We start from the raw sequence: 23,956 nt of genomic DNA, 5'->3' as shown, positions 1-23,956 counted from the left end.
TCAACGGTAAAAAGGTTGAGGTACACTTTTACAGTTGTTGAGTTACACTTTTAATTTTTTTTATTTACAGTGTCTCCATTCTGTGAACAACACATTTTGAATCATTATTTGTGGCTGTATCCCAGACCCACATTAAGCATATAGAGATTCTCCATTGAGGATGTTTTTTAGTTTAGGACTAACATGTTTACATCAGCCATTGATCATGTACAGTTTTGAATTTAATTTTTTTAAATTTCACCTTTATTTAACCAGGTAGGCTAGTTGAGAACAAGTTCTCATTTACAACTGCGACCTGGCCAAGATAAAGCAAAGCAGTTCGACACAAACAACAACACAGAGTTACACATGGAATTGTCACGTCCTGACCTTAGTTCCTTTTTTATGTCTCTATTTTAGTTTGGTCAGGGCGTGAGTTGGGGTGGGCATTCTATGTTTTGTTCTGTGTGTTTATATTCTATGTTGTAGGTCTAGGTTTTCTGTTTCTATGTGTTTGGCCTGGTATGGTTCTCATGGTTCTCAATCAGAGGCAGCTGTCTATCGTTGTCTCTGATTGAGAGCCATACTTAGGTAGCCTGTTTTCCCACTGATTTGTGGGTAGTTGTTTTCTGTCTTTGTATTAGTTACCAGACGGAACTGTTTCGGTTGTTCTTTGTTTGTTTATTTTGTATTTTAGTGTTCAATGCATTTTAATAAAATGACGAACACTTACCACGCTGCACATTGGTCCGATCCTTCCTACTCCTCCTCAGACGAAGAGGAATGCCGTTACAGGAATAAACAAAACATACAGTCAATAATACAGTAGAACAAAGATACACAGTAAGATACATGTTTTACTAGCTTCAACACAGATCTAGTAGGAAGAACAACAACCAAACAAATGACAAAGCACTTACCATCAAACAGAAATAAGAAGAAGAATCCTCCTCACCGGGAAGTCCAGCAGCAGGACCCACAAGTCTATTGGTTTCAGTGTCTGGAGTGAGCTTAAATACTACAATGTAAAAGTCTCATGTTCTACTATGTCATTTATCATAGATGTCTGTATAGGTGGGGGGGGGGGGGGGGGGGTCGGTTGGTTGATTCAGGATAGAGTGGGGTTGGGGGATGTTTCCCCAGCCAGTGATTTATCATAGGGGTTACATGGCCAATGACACCTCAGGAGTTACCAGGGGTGGGGGAAGGTGAGAATGGCCCTGTGAAGGAGATAGGGTAGGAAGGGGGTGTATGAATGAACCTAACCAAGACACATTAGCAAACTGATTATCTGGCCATTACCTGGCCTATTGAGAAACAGCATGGGGTCAGAACAGCCCACCTGATCGTCAGCTGGCCTATTGTGATGCTGAGTAGAATGGGACAGGAAGAGACAGAAAGGAGAGAAGATAGAAGTTGTATCCCCTATTCCCTATAGGACTCTGGTCAGAGGGATTCTATTCCCTATAGGACTCTGGTCAGAGGGATTCTATTCCCTATAGGACTCTGGTCAGAGGATTCTATTCCCTATAGGACTCTGGTCAGAGGGATTCTATTCCCTATAGGACTCTGGTCAGAGGGATTCTATTCCCTATAGGACTCTGGTCAGAGGGATTCTATTCCCTATAGGACTCTGGTCAGAGGGATTCTATTCCCTATAGAACTCTGGTCAGAGGGATTCTATTCCCTATAGGACTCTGGTCAGAGGGATTCTATTCCCTATAGGACTCTGGTCAGAGGGATTCTATTCCCTAGGACTCTGGTCAGAGGGATTCTATTCCCTATAGGACTCTGGTCGAGGGATTCTATTCCCTATAGTACTCTGGTCAGGGGATTCTATTCCCTATAGTACTCTGGTCAGAGGGATTCTATTCCCTATAGGACTCTGGTCAGAGGGATTCTATTCCCTATAGGACTCTGCAGAGGGATTCTATTCCCTATAGTACTCTGGTCAGAGGGATTCTATTCCCTATAGTACTCTGGTCAGAGGGATTCTATTCCCTATAGGACTCTGGTCAGAGGGATTCTATTCCCTATAGGACTCTGGTCAGAGGGATTCTATTCCCTATAGGACTCTGGTCAGAGGGATTCTATTCCCTATAGTACTCTGGTCAGAGGGATTCTATTCCTATAGGACTCTGGTCAGAGGGATTCTATTCCCTATAGTACTCTGGTCAGAGGGATTCTATTCCCTATAGGACTCTGGTCAGAGGGATTCTATTCCCTATAGTACTCTGGTCAGAGGGATTCTATTCCCTATAGGACTCTGGTCAGAGGGATTCTATTCCCTATAGGACTCTGGTCAGAGGGATTCTATTCCCTATAGTACTCTGGTCAGAGGGATTCTATTCCCTATAGGACTCTGGTCAGAGGGATTCTATTCCCTATAGGACTCTGGTCAGAGGGATTCTATTCCCTATAGGACTCTGGTCAGAGGGATTCTATTCCCTATAGGACTCTGGTCAGAGGGATTCTATTCCCGATAGGACTCTGGTCAGAGGGATTCTATTCCCTATAGGACTCTGGTCAGAGGGATTCTATTCCCGATAGGACTCTGGTCAGAGGGATTCTATTCCCTATAGGACTCTGGTCAGAGGGATTCTATTCCTATAGGACTCTGTCAGAGGGATTCTATTCCCTATAGGACTCTGGTCAGAGGGATTCTATTCCCTATAGGACTCTGGTCAGAGGGATCTATTCCTATAGGACTCTGGTCAGAGGGATTCTATTCCATATAGGACTCTGGTCAGAGGGATTCTATTCCCTATAGGACTCTGGTCAGAGGGATTCTATTCCCTATAGGACTCTGGTCAGAGGGATTCTATTCCCTATAGTACTCTGGTCAGAGGGATTCTATTCCCTATAGGACTCTGGTTAGAGGGATTCTATTCCCTATAGGACTCTGGTCAGAGGGATTCTATTCCCTATAGGACTCTGGTCAGAGGGATTCTATTCCCTATAGTACTCTGGTCAGAGGGATTCTATTCCTATAGGACGCTGGTCAGAGGGATTCTATTCCCTATAGGATCTGGTCAGGGATTCTATTCCCTATAGGACTCTGGTCAGAGGGATTCTATTCCCTATAGGACTCTGGTCAGAGGGATTCTATTCCCTATAGTACTCTGGTCAGAGGGATTCTATTCCCTATAGGACTCTGGTCAGAGGGATTCTATTCCCTATAGGACTCTGGTCAGAGGGATTCTATTCCCGATAGGACTCTGGTCAGAGGGATTCTATTCCCTATAGGACTCTGGTCAGAGGGATTCTATTCCCTATAGGACTCTGGTCAGAGGGATTCTATTCCCTATAGGACTCTGGTCAGAGGGATTCTATTCCCTAAGTACTCTGGTCAAGAGGATTCTATTCCCTATAGGACTCTGGTCAGAGGGATTCTATTCCCTATAGGACTCTGGTCAGAGGGATTATATTCCCTATAGGACTCTGGTCAGAGGGATTCTATTTCCCTATAGTACTCTGGTCAGGGGAGATATTCCCTATAGACTCTGGTCAGAGGGATTCTATTCCCTATAGACTCTGGTCAAGGGATTCTATTCCCTTAGGACTCTGGTCAGAGGGATTCTATTCCCTATAGTACTCTGGTCAGAGGGATTCTATTCCCTATAGTACTCTGGTCAGAGGGATTCTATTCCCTATAGGACTGGTCAGAGGGATTCTATTCCCTATAGGACTCTGGTCAGAGGGATTCTATTCCCTATAGGACTCTGGTCAGAGGGATTCTATTCCCTATAGGACTCTGGTCAGAGGGATTTATTCCCTTAGGACCTGCAGAGGATCTATCCCTATAGGACTCTGGTCCGAGGGATTCTATTCCCTATAGGACTCTGGTCAGAGGGATTCTATTCCCTTAGGACTCTGGTCAGAGGGATTCTATCCCTATAGGACTCTGGTCAGAGGGATTCTATTCCCTACAGTACTCTAGTCAGAGGGATTCTATTCCCTATAGTACTCTGGTCAGAGGGATTCTATTCCCTATAGGACTCTGGTCAGAGGGATTCTATTCCCTATAGGACTCTGGTCAGAGGGATTCTATTCCCTATAGGACTCTGGTCAGAGGCATTCTATTCCCTATAGGACTCTGGTCAGAGAGATTCTATTCCCTATAGGACTCTGGTCAGAGGGATTCTATTCCCTATAGGACTCTGGTCAGAGGGATTCTATTCCCTATAGGACTCTGGTCAGAGGGATTCTATTACTGTAGTACTCTGGTCAGAGGGATTCTATTCCCTATAGGACTCTGGTCAGGGATTCTATTCCCTATAGGACTCTGGTCAGAGGGATTCTATTCCCTATAGGACTCTGGTCAGAGGGATTCTTTTCCCTATAGGACTCTGGTCAGAGGGATTATATTCCCTATAGTACTCTGGTCAGAGGGATTCTATTCCCTATAGGACTCTGGTCAGAGGGATTCTATTCCCTTAGGACTCTGGTCAGAGGGATTCTATTCCTATAGGACTCTGGTCAGGGTCTTTTCCCTATAGGACTCTGGTCAGAGGGATTATATTCCCTATAGGACTCTGGTCAGAGGGATTCTATTCCCTATAGGACTCTGGTCAGAGGGATTCTATTCCCGATAGGACTCTGGTCAGAGGGATTCTATTCCCTATAGGACTCTGGTAGAGGGATTCTATTCCTATAGGGACCTCTGGTCAGAGGGATTCTATTCCCTATAGTACTCTGGTCAGAGGGATTCTATTCCTTATGGACTCTGGTCAGAGGGATTCTATTCCTATAGGACTCTGGTCAGAGGGATTCTATTCCCTATAGGACTTGGTCAGAGGGATTCTATTCCTATAGTACTCTGGTCAGAGGGATTCTATCACTAGAGGACTCTGGTCAGAGGGATTCTATTCCTATAAGACTCTGGTCAGAGGGATTATTATTCCCTATAGTACTCTGGTCAGAGGGATTCTATTCCCTATAGGACTCTGGTCAGAGGGATTCTATTCCCTATAGTACTCTGGTCAGAGGGATTCATTCCCTATAGACTCTGGTCAGAGGGATTTATTCCTATAGGACTCGGTCAGGGGATTCTATTCCCTATAGTATTCTGGTCAGAGGGATTCTATTCCCTATAGGACTCTGGTCAGAGGGATTCTATTCCCTATAGGACTTGGTCAGAGGATTCTATTCCCTATAGGAACTCTGGTCAGAGGGATTCTATTCCCTATAGTCTGGTCAGAGGATTCTATTCCCTATAGGACTCTGGTCAGAGGGATCTATTCCCTGAGTAGGGTTCTATCCTATAGACTCTGGTCAGAGGGATTCTATTCCCATAGACTCGGTCAGAGGGATTCTATTCCCCATAGGACTCTGGTCAGAGGGATTTATTCCCTATAGGACTCTGGTCAGGGATTATTCCCTATAGGACTCTGTCAGAGGGATTCTATTCCTATAGGACTCTGGTCAGAGGGATTCTATTCCATAGGACTCTGGTCAGAGGGATTCTATTCCCTATAGGACTCTGGTCAGAGGATTCTATTCCCTATAGGACTCTGGTCAGAGGGATTCTATTCCCTATAGTACTCTGGTCAGAGGGATTCTATTCCCTATAGTACTCTGGTCAGAGGGATTCTATTCCCTATAGGACTCTGGTCAGAGGGATTCTATTCCCTATAGGACTCTGGTCAGAGGGATTATATTCCCTATAGGACTCTGGTCAGAGGGATTCTATTCCCTATAGTACTCTGGTCAGAGGGATTATATTCCCTATAGGACTCTGGTCAGAGGGATTCTATTCCCTATAGGACTCTGGTCAGAGGGATTCTATTCCCTATAGGACTCTGGTCAGAGGGATTCTATTCCCTATGGACTCTGGTCAGAGGATTCTATTCCCTATAGGACTCTGGTCAGAGGGATTCTATTCCCTATAGGACTCTGGTCAGAGGGATTCTATTCCCTATAGTACTCTGGTCAGAGGGATTCTATTCCCTATAGGACTCTGGTCAGAGGGATTCTATTCCCTATAGGACTCTGGTCAGAGGGATTCCATTCCCTATAGGACTCTGGTCAGAGGGATTCTATTCCCGATAGTACTCTGGTCAGAGGGATTCTATTCCCTATAGGACTCTGGTCAGAGGGATTCTATTCCCTATAGACTCTGGTCAGGGGATTAATTCCCTATAGGACTCTGGTCAGAGGGATTCTATTCACCTATAGGACTCTGGTCAGAGGGATTCTATTCCGACAGGACTTCTGGTCAGAGGATTCTATTCCCTATAGTACTCGGTCGAGGGATCTATTCCTTAGGACTGGTCGAGGGATTCTATTCCCTATGTACTTGGTCAGAGGGATTATTCCCTATAGACTCTGGTCAGAGGGATCTATCCCTATAGGACTCTGGTCAGAGGGATTCTATTCCCTATAGGACTCTGGTCAGAGGGATTCTATTCCCTATAGTATCTGGTCAGAGGGATTCTATTCCTATAGGACTCTGGTCAGAGGGATTCTATTCCCTATAGGACTCTGGCAGAGGGATTCTATTCCCTATAGGACTCTGGTCAGAGGGATTCTATTCCCATAGTACTCTGGTCAGAGGGATTCTATTCCCATAGGACTCGGTCAGAGGGATTCTATTCCTATAGGACTCTGGTCAGAGGGATTATTCCTATAGACTCTGGTCAGAGGGATCTATTCCCTATAGGACTCTGGTCAGAGGGATTCTATTCCCATAGGACTCTGGTCAGAGGGATTCTATTCCTATAGGACTCTGGTCAGAGGGATTCTATTCCCTATAGGACTCTGGTCAGAGGGATTCTATTCCCATAGTACTTGGTCAGAGGGATTCTATTCCCTATAGTACTCTGGTCAGAGGGATTCTATTCCCTATAGGACTCTGGTCGAGGGATTCTATTCCCTATAGGACTCTGGTCAGAGGGATTATATCCTATAGGACTCTGGTCAGAGGGATTCTATTCCCTATAGACTCTGGTCAGAGGGATTCTATTCCCTATAGGACTCTGGTCAGAGGGATTCTATTCCCTATAGGACTCTGGTCAGAGGGATTCTATTCCCTATAGGACTCTGGTCAGAGGGATTCTATTCCCTATAGGACTCTGGTCAGAGGGATTCTATTCCCTATAGTACTCTGGTCAGAGGGATTCTATTCCCTATAGGACTGGTCAGAGGGATTCTATTCCCTATAGGACTCTGGTCAGAGGGATTCTATTCCCTATAGGACTCTGGTCAGAGGGATTCTATTCCCCATAGTACTCTGGTCGGATTATTCCTATAGGACTCTGGTCAGAGGGATTCTATTCCCTATAGGACTCTGGTCAGAGGGATTCATTTCCCTATAGGACTCTGGTCAGAGGGATTCTATTCCCGATAGGACTTGGTCAGAGGATTCTATTCCCTATAGGACTCTGGTCCGAGGATTCTATTCCCTATAGGACTCTGGTCAGAGGGATTCTATTCCCTATAGTACTCTGGTCAGAGGGATTCTAATTCCCTATAGTAATCTGGTCAGAGGGATTCTATTCCCTATAGGACTCTGGTCAGAGGGATTCTATTCCCTATAGGAATCGGTCAGAGGGATTTATTCCCTATAGGACTCTGGTCAGAGGGTTCTATTCCTATGACTCTGGTCAGAGGGATTTATTCCCTATAGGACTCTGGTCAGAGGGATTCTATTCCTATAGGACTCTGGTCAGAGGGATTCTATTCCCATAGGACTCTGGTCAGAGGGATTCTATTCCTATAGGTACTCTGGTCAGAGGGATTCTATTCCATAGTACTCTGGTCAGAGGGATTCTATTCCCTATAGGACGGTCAAGGGATTCTATTCCCTATAGGACTCTGGTCAGAGGGATTCTATTCCCTATAGGACTCTGGTCAGAGGGATTCTATTACCTATGGACTCTGGTCAGAGGGATTCTATTCCCTATATGGACTCTGGTCAGAGGGATTCTATTCCTATAGGACTCTGGTCAGAGGGATTATCCCTATAGGACTCTGGTCAGAGGGATTCTATTCTATAGGACTCTGGTCAGAGGGATTCTATTCCCTATAGGACTCTGGTCAGAGGATTCTATTCCCTATAGGACTCTGGTCAGAGGGATTCTATTCCCTATAGGACTCTGGTCAGAGGGATTCTATTCCCTATAGTACTCTAGTCAGAGGGATTCTATTCCCTATAGTACTCTGGTCAGAGGGATTCTATTCCCTATAGGACTCTGGTCAGAGGGATTCTATTCCCTATAGACTCTGGTCAGAGGGATTCTATTCCCTAGAGACTCTGGTCAGAGGGATTCTATTCTCTAGGACTCTGGTCAGAGGGATTCTATTCCCTATAGGACTCTGGTCAGAGGGATTCTATTCCCTATAGGACTCTGGTCAGAGGGATTCTATTCCCTATAGGACTCTGGTCAGAGGGAATCTATTCCCTATAGGACTCTGGTCGAGGGATTCTATTCCCTATAGTACTTGGTCAGAGGGATTCTTTCCCTATAGGACTCGGTCAGAGGGATTCTATTCCCTATAGGACTCTGGTCAGAGGGATTCTATTCCCTATAGGACTCTGGTCAGAGGGATTCTATTCCCGAGTACTCTGGTCAGAGGGATTCTATTCCCTATAGGACTCTGGTCAGAGGGATTCTATTCCCTATAGGACTCTGGGTCAGAGGGATTAACATTCCTATAGGACTCTGGTCAGAGGGATTCTATTCCCTATAGGACTCTGGTCAGAGGGATTATATTCCGATAGGACTCTGGTCAGAGGGATTCTCTTCCCTATAGACTCTGGTCAGAGGGATCTATTCCCTAAGGACTTGGTAGAGGGATTCTATTCCCTATAGTACTCTGGTCAGAGGGATTCTATTCCCTATAGGACTCTGGTCAGAGGGATTCTATTTCCCTATAGGACTCTGGTCAGAGGGATTCAATCCTATAGACTCTGGTCAGAGGGATTTATTCCTATAGGACTCTGGTCAGAGGGACTATTCCCTATAGGCTTGGTCGAGGGATTCTATTCCTATAGGACTCTGGTCAGAGGGATTCTATTCCCTATAGGACTCTGGTCAGAGGGATTCTATTCCCATAGTACTTGGTGAGGGATCTATCCCTATAGGACTGGTCAGAGGGATTCTATTCCCTATAGGACTCTGGTCAGAGGGATTCTATCTCCTATAGGACTCTGGTCAGAGGGATTCTATTCCCTATAGGACTCTGGTCAGAGGGATTCTATTCCTATAGGACTCTGGTCAGAGGGATTCTATTCCCTATAGGACTCTGGTCAGAGGGATTCTATTCCCTATAGGACTCTGGTCAGAGGGATTCTATTCCCTATAGACTCTGGTCAGAGGGATTCTATTCCCTATAGGACTCTGGTCAGAGGGATTCTATTCCCTATAGGACTCTGGTCAGAGGGATTATATTCCCTATAGGACTCTGGTCAGAGGGATTCTATTCCTATAGTACTCTGGTCAGAGGTTTTATTCCCTATAGGACTCTGGTCAGAGGGATTCTATTCCCTATAGGACTCTGGTCAGAGGGATTCTATTCCCTATAGGACTCTGGTCAGAGGGATTCTATTCCCTATAGTACTCTGGTCAGAGGGATTCTATTCCCTATAGGACTCTGGTCAGAGGGATTCTATTCCCTATAGGACTGGTCAGAGGGATTCTATTCCCTATAGGACTCTGGTCAGAGGGATATCCCTATAGGACTCTGGTCAGAGGGATTCTATTCCCTATATGGACTCTGGTCAGAGGGATTCTATTCCCTATAGGACTCTGGTCAGAGGGATTCTATTCCCTATAGGACTCTGGTCAGAGGGATTCTATTCCCTATAGGACTCTGGTCAGAGGGATTCTATCCCCATAGGACTCTGGTCAGGGGATTTATTCCTATAGGCCCTGGTCAGAGGGATTCTATTCCCTATAGGACTCTGGTCAGAGGGATTCTATTCCCTATAGGACTCTGGTCAGAGGGATTCTATTCCCTATAGGACTCTGGTCAGAGGGATTCTATTCCCGATAGGACTCTGGTCAGAGGGATTCTATTCCCTATAGGACTCTGGTCAGAGGGATTCTATTCCCTATAGGACTCTGGTCAGAGGGATTCTATTCCCTATAGGACTCTGGTCAGAGGGATTCTATTCCCTATAGTACTCTGGTCAGAGGGATTCTATTCCCTATAGGACTCTGGTCAGAGGGATTCTATTCCCTATAGGACTCTGGTCAGAGGGATTCTATTCCCTATAGGACTCTGGTCAGAGGATTCTATTCCCTATAGTACTCTGGTCAGAGGGATTTATTCCTATAGGACTCTGGTCAGAGGGATTCATTTCCCTATAGGACTCTGGTCAGAGGGATTCTATCCCTATAGGACTCTGGTCAGAGGGATTTATTCCCTATAGGTACTTGGTCAGAGGGATTCTATTCCCTATAGGACTTCGGTCAGAGGGATTCTATTCCCTATAGGACTCTGGTCAGAGGGATTTATTCCTATAGGACTCTGGTCAGAGGGATTCTATTCCCTATAGGACTCTGGTCAGAGGATTCTATTCCTATAGGACTCTGGTCAGAGGGATTCTATTCCCTATGGACTCTGGTCAGAGGGATCTATTCCCTATAGGACTCTGGTCAGAGGATTCTATTCCTATAGGACTCTGGTCAGAGGGATCTATTCCCTATAGACTCTGGTCAGAGGGATTATTTCCCTATAGGACTCTGGTCAGAGGGATTCTATTCCCTATAGGACTCTGGTCAGAGGGATTCTTTTCCCTATAGTACTCTGGTCAGAGGGATTCTATTCCCTATAGGACTCTGGTCAGAGGGATTCTATTCCCTATAGACTCTGGTCAGAGGGATTCTATTCCCTATAGGACTCGGTCAGAGGGATTCTATTCCCTATAGACTCTGGTCAGAGGATTCTATTCCCTATAGTACTCTGGTCAGAGGGATTCTTCCCTATAGGACTCTGGTAGAGGGATTCTATTCCTATAGGACTCTGGTCAGAGGGATTCTATTCCCTATAGGACTCTGGTCAGAGGGATTCTATTCCTATAGGACTCTGGTCAGAGGGATTCTATTCCCTATAGGACTTGGTCAAGGGATTTATCCCTATAGTACTGGTCAGAGGGATTCTATTCCCTATAGACTCTGGTCAGAGGGATATTAATTCCCTATAGGACTCTGGTCAGAGGGATTCTATTCCCTATAGACTCTGGTCAGAGGGATTCTTCCCTATAGGACTTGGTCAGAGGGATTCTATTCCCTATAGGACTCTGGTCAGGGATTCTATTCCCTATAGTACTCTGGTCAGAGGGATTCTAATCCCTATAGGACTCTGGTCAGAGGGATTCTATTCCCTATAGGACTCTGGTCAGAGGGATTCTATTCCCTATAGACTCTGGTAAGGGAATTCATTCCCTATAGACTCTGGTCAGAGGATTCTATTCCCTATAGGACTCTGGTCAGAGGGATCTATTCCCTATAGACCTGGTCAGAGGATTCTATTCCCTATATAACTCTGGTCAGAGGGATTCTATTCCTATAGGACTCTGGTCAGAGGGATTCTATTCCCTATAGGACTCTGGTCAGAGGATTCTATTCCCTATAGGACTTGGTCAGAGGATTCTATTCCCTATAGGACTCTGGTCAGAGGGATTCTATTCCCTATAGGACTCTGGTCAGAGGGTCTATTCCATAGGACTCGGGAGGGATTCTATCCCTATAGGACTCTGGTCAGAGGGATTCTATTCCCTATCTCTGGTCAGAGGGATTCTATTCCCTATAGGACTCTGGTCAGAGGGATTCTATTCCCTATAGGACTCTGGTCAGAGGGATTCTATTCCCTATAGGACTCTGGTCAGAGGGATTTATTCCCTATAGACTCTGGTCAGAGGGATTCTATTCCCTATAGGACTCTGGTCAGAGGGATTCTATTCCCTATAGGACTCTGGTCAGAGGGATTCTATTCCCTATAGGACTCTGGTCAGAGGGATTCTATTCCCTATAGTACTCTGGTCAGAGGGATTCTATTCCCTATAGGACTCTGGTCAGAGGGATTCTATTCCCTATAGTACTCTGGTCAGAGGGATTCTATTCCCTATAGGACTCTGGTCAGAGGGATTCTATTCCCTATAGGACTCTGGTCAGAGGGATTCTATTCCCTATAGACTCTGGTCAGAGGGATTCTATTCCCTATAGGACTCTGGTCAGAGGGATTCTATTCCCTATAGGGACTCTGGTCAGAGGGATTCTATTCCCTATAGGACTCTGGTCAGAGAGGAATCTATTCCCTATAGGACTCTGGTCAGAGGGATTCTATTCCCTATAGGACTCTGGTCAGAGGGATCTATTCCCTATAGACTCTGGTCAGAGGGATTCTATTCCCTATAGTACTCTGGTCAGAGGGATTCTATTCCCTATAGGACTCTGGTCAGAGGGATTCTATTCCTATAGGACTCTGGTCAGAGGATTCTATTCCCTATAGGACTCTGGTCAGAGGATTCTATTCCCTATAGGACTCTGGTCAGAGGGATTCTATTCCCTATAGGACTCTGGCAGAGGATTCTTATCCCTATAGGACTTGGTCAGAGGGATTCTATCCCTATAGGACTTGGTCAGAGGGATTTCATTCCCTATAGGACTCTGGTCAGAGGGATTCTATTCCCTATAGGACTCTGGTCAGAGGATTCTATTCCTATAGTACTCTGGTCAGAGGGATTCTATTCCCTATAGGACTCTGGTCAGAGGGATTCTATTCCCTATAAGTACTCTGGTCAGAGGGATTCTATTCCCTATAGGACTTGGTCAGAGGATTCTATTCCCTATAGGACTCTGGTCAGAGGGATTCTATTCCCTATAGGACTTCGGTCAGAGGGATTCTTTCCCTATAGAGTCTGGTCAGAGGGATTCTATTCCCTATAGGACTCTGGTCAGAGGGATTCTTTCCCTATAGGGTCTGTCAGAGGGATTCTATTCCCTATAGGACTCTGGTCAGAGGGATTTCTATTCCCTATAGACTCTGGTCAGAGGGATTCTATTCCCTATAGGGACTCTGGTCAGAGGGATTCTATTCCCTATAGGACTCTGGTCAGAGGGATTCTATTCCCTATAGGTACTCTGGTCAGAGGGATTCTATTCCCTAGGACTCTGGTCAGAGGGATTCTATTCCCTATAGGACTCTGGTCAGAGGGATTCTATTCCTATAGGACTTGGTCAGAGGATCTATTCCCATAGGCCTCTGGTCAGAGGGATTCTATTCCCTATAGGACTCTGGTCAGAGGGATTCTATTCCCTATAGGACTCTGGTCAGAGGGATTCTATTCCCTATAGCTCTGGTCAGAGGATTCTATTCCCTATAGGACTCTGGTCAGAGAGGATTCTATTCCCTATAGGACTCTGAGTCAGAGGGATTCTATTCCCTATAGGACTCTGGTCAGAGGGATTCTATTCCTATAGGAGTCTGGTCAGAGGGATTCTATCCCTATAGGACTCTGGTCAAGGGATTCTATTCCCTATAGGATCTGGTCAGAGGGATTCTATTCCCTATAGGACTCTGGTCAGAGGGATTCTATTCCTATAGTACTCTGGTCAGAGGGATTTATTCCTATAGGACTTGGTAGAGGGATTCTATTCCTATAGGACTCTGGTCAGAGGGATTCTTTCCTATAGGACTCTGGTCAGAGGGATCTATTCCTATAGACTCTGGTCAGAGGGATTCTATTCCCTATAGGACTCTGGTCAGAGGGATTCTATTCCCTATATGGACTCTGGTCAGAAGGATTATATCCCATAGGACTCTGGTCAGAGGGATTCTATTCCCATAGGACTCTGGTCAGAGGGATTCTATTCCCTATAAGACTATGGTCAGAGGATTCTATTCCCTATAGGACTCTGGTCGAGGGATTCTATTCCCTATAGGACTCTGGTCAGAGGGATTCTATTCCCTATAGGACTCTGGTCAGAGGGATTCTATTCCTATAGACTCTGGTCAGAGGGATTCTATTCCCTATAGGACTTGGTCAGAGGGATTCTATTCCCTATAGGACTCTGGTCAGAGGGATTCTATTCCCTATAGGTACTCTGGTCAGAGGGATTCTATTCCATAGGACTCTGGTCAGAGGGATTCTATTCCCTATAGGTACTCTGGTCAGAGGGATTCTATTCCCTATAGGACTCTGGTCAGAGGGATCTATTCCCTATAGGACTCTGGTCAGAGGGATCTATTCCCTATAGGACTTCGGTCAGAGGGATTCATATCCCTATGGACTCTGGTCAGAGGGATTCTATTCCCTATAGGACTCTGGTCAGAGGGTTCTATCCTATAGTACTCTGGTCAGAGGATTTATTCCCTATAGACTCTGGTCAGAGGGATTCTATTTCTATAGGACTCTGGTCAGAGGGATTCTATTCCCTATAGATCGGTCAGAGGATTTATTCCCTATAGGACTCTGGTCAGAGGATTCTATTCCCTAAGGACTCTGTCAGAGGGATTCTATTCCTATAGGACTCTGGTCAGAGGGATTCTATTCCCTATAGGACTCTGGTCAGAGGGATTCTATTCCCTATAGGACTCTGTCAGAGGGATTCTATTCCTATAGGACTCTGGTCAGAGGGATTCTATTACCTATAGGGACTCTGGTCAGAGGGATAAATCCCTATAGGACTCTGGTCAGAGGGATTCTATTCCCTATAGGACTCTGGTCAGAGGGATTCTATTCCCTATAGGACTCTGGTCAGAGGGATTCTATTCCCGATAGGACTCTGGTCAGAGGGATTCTATTCCCTATAGGACTCTGGTCAGAGGGATTCTATTCCCGATAGGACTCTGGTCAGAGGGATCTATTCCAATAGTACTCTGGTCAGAGGATTCTATCCCTATAGGACTCTGGTCAGAGGGATTCTATTCCCTATAGGACTCTGGTCAGGAGATTCTATTCCCTATAGGACTTTTTCTGGTCAGAGGATTCTATCCCTATAGTACTCTGGTCAGAGGGATTCTATTCCCATAGTACTCTGGTCAGAGGGATTCTAATCCCTAACAATACCATAGTACATCAACCATTTTGAATACGTTAACATTCTGTTCATTATTTTCATTAGACCGTAACGAGATTCGGGATAAATGGTGAAGGCTGAAACAGAAAGACTCCATGACAAACCACAACTGTAACACTACTTATCTAGATAGTGATAGATACACACATAGCAAAACGTCACCAGTCACTATCAAATACTGCAGAAACAGAGCAATAACGCTTTAGCAGTGCTGCTTCAGGGCTGCTTCGTGGCTGCTTCGGGGCTGCTTCAGGGCTGCTTCGGGGCTGCTTCGGGGCTGCTTCGGGGCTGCTTCGTGGCTGCTTTGTGGCTGCTTCAGGGCTGCTTCGTGGCTGCTTCGTGGCTGCTTCATGACTGCTTCAGTGCTGCTTCACGGCTGCTTCAGGGCTGCTTCAGGGCTGCTTCATGGCTGCTTCAGTGCTGCTTCATGGCTGCTTCATGGCTGCTTCAGTGCTGCTTCATGGATGCTTCAGAGCTGCTTCAGCACTGCTTCATGGCTGCTTCAGGGCTGCTTCAGTGTTGCTTCAGTGTTGCTTCATGGCTGCTTCATGGCTGCTTCATGGCCGCTTCATGGCTGCTTCAGGGCTGCTTCAGTGCTGCTTCAGAGCTGCTTCGTGGCTGCTTCGGGGCTGCTTCGTGGCTGCTTCGTGGCTGCTTCATGGCTGCTTCAGGGCTGCTTCAGTGATGCTTCAGTGCTGCTTCGTGGCTGCTTCGTGGCTGCTTCAGGGCTGCTTCAGGGCTGCTTCGTGGCTGCTTCGTGGCTGCTTCAGGGTCACACCACGCTCTGAACAGGAGTCTCCATCGACACACTGAACTGAGTTTAATAATAACTATTCTGCTTTATACCTCGACAGAACGCAGAAGTTAGTCACATGACATGAGCGGTTGCTCAACTCGGTATTCCCATACCCACCCAATGGCTTGCGCCCCAAATGACTTCCTATACACTATATAGTGCACTACTTTTACCCTGGTTAAAGCTATTGCACTGTACAGAGAATAGGACGCCATATGGGACGCAACCCAATAACATGACTGAGCTGAGCGCTTGAAGACGTGGTTGAGGTAACCTCTTCACAACCACAACTTCCCCTATCGCTGAGGGGCCAATCAAGAACACTGACGAAATGTCCTCACCCCAACCACAAGGCCATGCCTTTTCCTGACTATTTGAACACAGAAACGAAAGATCTTTTTGTTTTGATGCCTTCTTGTTTTTCTCTCAGAAAAAGGTTAAATAATGCAGCGTGGCTGAATGAGGGTAAACCTGAGATGTCAGTGCACATATAACACGGTGCAATCCTTAGTAGGCTGGTGTTAATGACTTACTGTAGATGTGCTGTACAATTTTTAGGGCCTTCCTCTGACACCGCCTGGTATAGAGGTTTTATATGGCAGGACGCTTGGCCCCAGTGATGTACTGGGCCGATCGCACTACCCTCTGTAGTGCCCTGTGGTCGGAGGCCGAGCAGTTGCCATACCAGGCAGTGATGCAACCAGTCAGGATGCTCTCGATGGTGCAGCTGTAGAACTTTTTGCATATCTGAGGACCCATGCCAAATCTTTTCAGTTTCCTGAGGGGGAATAGGTTTTGTCGTTCCCTCTTCACGACTGTCTTGGACCATGTTAGTTTGTTGGTGATGTGGACACTAAGGAACTTGAAGCTCTCAACCTGCTCCACTGCAGCCCCGTTGATGAGAATCGGGGCGTGCTCGGTCTTCTTTTTCCTGTAGTCCACAATCAGCTCCTTTGTCTGGATCACGTTGAGGTGAGAGGTTGTAGTCCTGGCACCACACGGCCAGGTCTCTGACCTCCTCCCTATAGGCTGTCTTGTCGTTGAACACTGTTGTGTCATCGGCAGATCTAGGTTGAGTTCAAGTGGTATTTATAATCTGGCCAGGGCTTGCAGGGTGTTTTTTCTTACTAGTCCGTTGGTTCCATTGCACCACGCAGACAAGCAATGACATACCTGTTCCTCAAGCACAGCTAAGTACTAGACAAATATTAGTTCTATTCTATGATCCATTCGGGCCTGTGATTGGATAGACTGGCTGTCTGATGTCTGCATGTGAACTTGTTAGATAGATTGACAGTGGAGACATTAGGTCAAACTAGGTCAAGTCAGGTAAGCAGTTATTATGAATTTGTATTTTAAGTTTTTTTGAACCTTTATTTCACTAAGCAAGTCAGTTTAGAACACATTTTTATTTACAATGACGGCCTACCCCGGCCAAACCCGGACAACGCTGGGTCAATTGCGCACCGCCCTATGGGACTCCCAATCACGGCCAGTTGTGATACAGCCTGTAATCGAACCAGGGTTTGTAGTGACACCTCTAGCACTGAGATGCAGTTCCTTAGACCACTGTGCCACTCGGGAGCCCCCAACAACCTGCCAGCATGCAGTCAGGTGCAGGAGTAGCAGCTACCTCTGCTGTGTGTAGGTAAAGAAAGCCAGGTAACCCAGGTCTCAATAGCCCCTCCACCCTATAGGCAGTAGATGGTACTGCAGACAGAAGAGACGCCCCAGGCTGTAGCAGTGTCTCCCCTAAAGGCAGTAGATGGTACTGCAGACAGAAGAGATGCCCCAGGCTGTAGCAGTGTCTCCCCTATAGGCAGTAGATGGTACGGCAGACCGACACCCCAGGCTATAGCAGTGTCTCCCCTATAGGCAGTAGATGGTACTGCAGACAGAAGAGACGCCCCAGGCTGTAGCAGTGTCTCCCCTAAAGGCAGTAGATGGTACTGCAGACAGAAGAGATGCCCCAGGCTGTAGCAGTGTCTCCCCTATAGGCAGTAGATGGTACTGCAGACCGACACCCCAGGCTGTAGCAGTGTCTCCCCTAAAGGCAGTAGATGGTACTGCAGACAGAAGAGATGCCCCAGGCTGTAGCAGTGTCTCCCCTATAGGCAGTAGATGGTACTGCAGACCGACACCCCAGGCTGTAGCAGTGTCTCCCCTATAGGCAGTAGATGGTACTGCAGACAGAAGAGATGCCCCAGGCTGTAGCAGTGTCTCCCCTATAGGCAGTAGATGGTACGGCAGACCGACACCCCAGGCTATAGCAGTGTCTCCCCTATAGGCAGTAGATGGTACTGCAGACAGAAGAGACGCCCCAGGCTGTAGCAGTGTCTCCCCTAAAGGCAGTAGATGGTACTGCAGACAGAAGAGATGCCCCAGGCTGTAGCAGTGTCTCCCCTATAGGCAGTAGATGGTACTGCAGACCGACACCCCAGGCTGTAGCAGTGTCTCCCCTAAAGGCAGTAGATGGTACTGCAGACAGAAGAGATGCCCCAGGCTGTAGCAGTGTCTCCCCTATAGGCAGTAGATGGTACTGCAGACCGACACCCCAGGCTGTAGCAGTGTCTCCCCTATAGACAGTAGATGGTACTGCAGACAGAAGAGGCCCCAGGCTGTAGCAGTGTCTCCCCTATAGACAGTAAATGGTACTGCAGACCGACACCCCAGGCTGTAGCAGTGTCTCCCCTATAGACAGTAGATGGTACTGCAGACAGAAGAGGCCCCAGGCTGTAGCAGTGTCTCCCCTATAGACAGTAAATGGTACTGCAGACCGACACCCCAGGCTGTAGCAGTGTCTCCCCTATAGGCAGTAGATGGTACTGCAGACAGAAGAGATGCCCCAGGCTGTAGCAGTGTCTCCCCTACGGGCAGTAGATGGTACTGCAGACAGAAGAGATGCCCCAGGCTGTAGCAGTGTCTCCCCTATAGGCAGTAGATGGTACTGCAGACAGAAGAGACGCCCCAGGCTGTAGCAGTGTCTCCCCTATAGACAGTAGATGGTACTGCAGACAGAAGAGACGCCGCAGGCTGTAGCAGTGCCCTATAGGCAGTAGATGGTACTGCAGACCGACACCCCAGGCTGTAGCAGTGTCTCCCCTAAAGGCAGTAGATGGTACTGCAGACTGAAGAGACACCCCAGGCTGTAGCAGTGTCTCCCCTATAGGCAGTAAATGGTACTGCAGACAGAAGAGACACCCCAGGCTGTAGCAGTGTCTCCCCTATAGGCAGTAGATGGTGCTGCAGACAGAAGAGACACCCCAGGCTGTAGCAGTGTCTCCCCTATAGGCAGTAGATGGTACTACAGACCAACACACCAGGCTGTAGCAGTGTCTCCCCTATAGGCAGTAGATGGTACTGCAGACCGACACCCCAGTCTGTAGCAGTGTCTCCCCTATAGACAGTAGATGGTACTGCAGACAGAAGAGACACCCCAGGCTGTAGCAGTGTCTCCCCTATAGGCAGTAGATGGTACTGCAGACAGAAGAGACACCCCAGGCTGTAGCAGTGTCTCCCCTATAGGCAGTAGATGGTACTGCAGACCGACACCCCAGGCTGTAGCAGTGTCTCCCCTATAGGCAGTAGATGGTACTGCAGACCGACACCCCAGGCTGTAGCAGTGTCTCCCCTATAGACAGTAGATGGTACTACAGACCAACACCCCAGGCTGTAGCAGTGTCTCCCCTATAGGCAGTAGATGGTTCTGCAGACAGAAGAGACGCCCCAGGCTGTAGCAGTGTCTCCCCTATAGGCAGTAGATGGTACTGCAGACAGAAGAGACACCCCAGGCTGTAGCAGTGTCTCCCCTATAGGCAGTAGATGGTACTGCAGACCGACACCCCAGGCTGTAGCAGTGTCTCCCCTATAGGCAGTAGATGGTTCTGCAGACAGAAGAGACGCCCCAGGCTGTAGCAGTGTGTCCCCTATAGACAGTAGATGGTACTGCAGACCGACACCCCAGGCTGTAGCAGTGTCTCCCCTATAGACAGTAGATGGTACTGCAGAACGACACCCCAGGCTGTAGCAGTGTCTCCCCTATAGACAGTAGATGGTACTGCAGACAGAAGAGACACCCCAGGCTGTAGCAGTGTGTCCCCTATAGACAGTAGATGGTACTGCAGACCGACACCCCAGGCTGTAGCAGTGTCTCCCCTATAGACAGTAGATGGTACTGCAGACCGACACCCCAGGCTGTAGCAGTGTCTCCCCTATAGGCAGTAAATGGTACTGCAGACAGAAGAGACACCCCAGGCTATAGCAGTGTCTCCCCTATAGACAGTAGATGGTACTGCAGACCGACACCCCAGGCTGTAGCAGTGTCTCCCCTATAGGCAGTAAATGGTACTGCAGACCGACACCCCAGGCTGTAGCAGTGTCTCCCCTAAAGGCAGTAGATGGTACTTCAGACAGAAGAGATGCCCCAGGCTGTAGCAGTGTCTCCCCTATAGGCAGTAGATGGTTCTGCAGACAGAAGAGATGCCCCAGGCTGTAGCAGTGTCTCCCCTATAGGCAGTAGATGGTACTGCAGACCGACACCCCAGGCTGTAGCAGTGTCTCCCCTATAGACAGTAGATGGTACTGCAGACCGACACCCCAGGCTGTAGCAGTGTCTCCCCTAAAGGCAGTAGATGGTACTGCAGACAGAAGAGATGCCCCAGGCTGTAGCAGTGTCTCCCCTATAGGCAGTAGATGGTACTGCAGACCGACACCCCAGGCTGTAGCAGTGTCTCCCCTATAGACAGTAGATGGTACTGCAGACAGAAGAGGCCCCAGGCTGTAGCAGTGTCTCCCCTATAGACAGTAAATGGTACTGCAGACCGACACCCCAGGCTGTAGCAGTGTCTCCCCTATAGGCAGTAGATGGTACTGCAGACAGAAGAGATGCCCCAGGCTGTAGCAGTGTCTCCCCTACGGGCAGTAGATGGTACTGCAGACAGAAGAGATGCCCCAGGCTGTAGCAGTGTCTCCCCTATAGGCAGTAGATGGTACTGCAGACAGAAGAGACGCCCCAGGCTGTAGCAGTGTCTCCCCTATAGACAGTAGATGGTACTGCAGACAGAAGAGACGCCGCAGGCTGTAGCAGTGCCCTATAGGCAGTAGATGGTACTGCAGACCGACACCCCAGGCTGTAGCAGTGTCTCCCCTAAAGGCAGTAGATGGTACTGCAGACTGAAGAGACACCCCAGGCTGTAGCAGTGTCTCCCCTATAGGCAGTAAATGGTACTGCAGACAGAAGAGACACCCCAGGCTGTAGCAGTGTCTCCCCTATAGGCAGTAGATGGTGCTGCAGACAGAAGAGACACCCCAGGCTGTAGCAGTGTCTCCCCTATAGGCAGTACATGGTACTACAGACCAACACCCCAGGCTGTAGCAGTGTCTCCCCTATAGGCAGTAGATGGTACTGCAGACCGACACCCCAGTCTGTAGCAGTGTCTCCCCTATAGACAGTAGATGGTACTGCAGACAGAAGAGACACCCCAGGCTGTAGCAGTGTCTCCCCTATAGGCAGTAGATGGTACTGCAGACAGAAGAGACACCCCAGGCTGTAGCAGTGTCTCCCCTATAGGCAGTAGATGGTACTGCAGACAGAAGAGACGCCCCAGGCTGTAGCAGTGTCTCCCCTATAGGCAGTAGATGGTACTGCAGACCGACACCCCAGGCTGTAGCAGTGTCTCCCCTATAGGCAGTAGATGGTTCTGCAGACAGAAGAGACGCCCCAGGCTGTAGCAGTGTCTCCCCTATAGGCAGTAGATGGTACTGCAGACCGACACCCCAGGCTGTAGCAGTGTCTCCCCTATAGACAGTAGATGGTACTGCAGAACGACACCCCAGGCTGTAGCAGTGTCTCCCCTATAGGCAGTAGATGGTTCTGCAGACAGAAGAGATGCCCCAGGCTGTAGCAGTGTCTCCCCTATAGACAGTAGATGGTTCTGCAGACAGAAGAGACGCCCCAGGCTGTAGCAGTGTCTCCCCTATAGGCAGTAGATGGTACTGCAGACCGACACCCCAGGCTGTAGCAGTGTGTCCCCTATAGACAGTAGATGCTTCTGCAGACAGAAGAGACGCCCCAGGCTGTAGCAGTGTGTCCCCTATAGACAGTAGATGGTACTGCAGACCGACACCCCAGGCTGTAGCAGTGTCTCCCCTATAGACAGTAGATGGTACTGCAGAACGACACCCCAGGCTGTAGCAGTGTCTCCCCTATAGACAGTAGATGGTACTGCAGACAGAAGAGACACCCCAGGCTGTAGCAGTGTGTCCCCTATAGACAGTAGATGGTACTGCAGACCGACACCCCAGGCTGTAGCAGTGTCTCCCCTATAGACAGTAGATGGTACTGCAGACCGACACCCCAGGCTGTAGCAGTGTCTCCCCTATAGGCAGTAAATGGTACTGCAGACAGAAGAGACACCCCAGGCTATAGCAGTGTCTCCCCTATAGACAGTAGATGGTACTGCAGACCGACACCCCAGGCTGTAGCAGTGTCTCCCCTATAGGCAGTAAATGGTACTGCAGACCGACACCCCAGGCTGTAGCAGTGTCTCCCCTATAGGCAGTAGATGGTACTGCAGACAGAAGAGATGCCCCAGGCTGTAGCAGTGTGTCCCCTACGGGCAGTAGATGGTACTGCAGACCGACGCCCCAGGCTGTAGCAGTGTGTCCCCTACGGGCAGTAAATGGTACTGCAGACTGACGCCCCAGGCTGTAGCAGTGTGTCCCCTACGGGCAGTAGATGGTACTGCAGCCCGACGCCCCAGGCAGTAGCAGTATCTGGAACCTGAAGTAGCTACCCAACGAGCACTTGAACATGTCAGGGCTGGGCTGTGTTATCACTGTCTGTAAGTCATGTGTCTGTCTGCTACAATTAAATGCATTCTTCATCAAATTGTACTGTGATTGCATAATGGTGATAGATCTCTTTGTTTTGGTGTCATTATTTTTTCCAGTTGCATTTAATTGCCTACACACTCCTTTAGTCTTTGACCTGACCTTGACATACTATTGCTCAACGCTTGGTTTAATAAGGTGAATAAATGTTTTGTTTTTTTCCCAATAGAGAAACTCTCTCCAAGTTAACCTGCTGAATGAGGAAGAAAAATCGTTCTGATTTTGTGTGCTCTGGGAACTGGCACACTGTAACTTTGTCCCAAATGGTACCCTATTCCCTTTAGACCTCCAAGGGAAAAAAGTAGGGCACTATAAAGGGAATAGGGTGCCATCTGGGACGCATCCCCACTGTGTTGTCGTCAAGCCAGAGACTGTAACTGGCATCATGCCCATGTTGCTTGCCTTGCGTGCCACCAAGGTTTGCCTGATTTACATCTGTGCTGCTATTGGAACACTGGCTGAGTCGAGTGTAGAGTACGAGTTCACAAGTTGACACGGTGTCATGTTGATAGCCCCATCCCTTTGTCTGTCTATATGTCTACGTGTCTGTCGCTGACGCTGTTGTACTCGCTATGTTTATTTAAGCGTCATTATATCTATCTCTCTCTCTTTCTCTGTCTCTCCCGCTCTCTCTCTCTCTCTGCCTGTCTCTCTCTCTTTCTCTGTCTCTCTCTCTTTCTCTGTCTTTCTCTCTCACTCTCTTTCTCTGTCTCTGGCTCTCTGTCTCTCTCTCTGTATCTCTCCCTGTCTCTCTCTGTCTCTCTCTCTCTTTCGCTCTCTCTCTTAATTCAATACAATTAAATTTAAAGGCTTTATTGGCATTGGAAACGTATGTTAACATTGCCAAAGCAAGTGAAGTAGATAATAAACAAAAGTGAAATTAACAAGAAACATTCAGAAAAATTACAAATCTGTCTCTCTCTTTCTCTGGCTCTCGATCTCTCTCTCTCTTTTTCCCTCTCTCTCTCTCTCTGCCTTTCTTTGGATTTGTTTTTTTATCAAAGTCATAAAGAATTACAGTCTAATAATAAATGAAAACAGGTGATTATATGATGATTTGACTGAGTTGACTGAGTTTGCCATGTTAGTGATTTCCAGCAAGAGTAGGACATCAAGGAAAGGGAGTCTCCAGAAAGGATGTCAAATAGTGTGGGGTGGGTGGGTGGGGGGGTTGGGGGGTCGAAAAGGAAAATGGCTGATGGCAGTATGACAGTGTGGGTGGGTAAGAGGAAAAATACTCATAAAGGTTTGTAGGTGGGGAGAG

The 23,956-nt window shown here is 47.8% G+C and overlaps 1 protein-coding gene across 1 annotated transcript in view; it reads right to left on the bottom strand.

Moving 5' to 3' along the window:
* Nucleotides 1-745, bottom strand: part of LOC120062507 (E3 ubiquitin-protein ligase TRIM39-like) — a 12,280-nt gene extending 11,535 nt beyond the window's left edge. The window contains exon 1 of the mRNA XM_039012529.1: nucleotides 713-745. The gene's annotated coding sequence lies outside the window, so the exon portion shown is untranslated. The remainder of the gene's footprint in view (nucleotides 1-712) is intronic.
* Nucleotides 746-23,956: the final 23,211 nt, after the last annotated feature.

Source organism: Salvelinus namaycush, chromosome 17 (assembly GCF_016432855.1).
Source record: "Salvelinus namaycush isolate Seneca chromosome 17, SaNama_1.0, whole genome shotgun sequence".
Taxonomy (NCBI): domain Eukaryota; kingdom Metazoa; phylum Chordata; class Actinopteri; order Salmoniformes; family Salmonidae; genus Salvelinus; species Salvelinus namaycush.
This window is presented reverse-complemented; position numbering and strand designations above follow the sequence as displayed.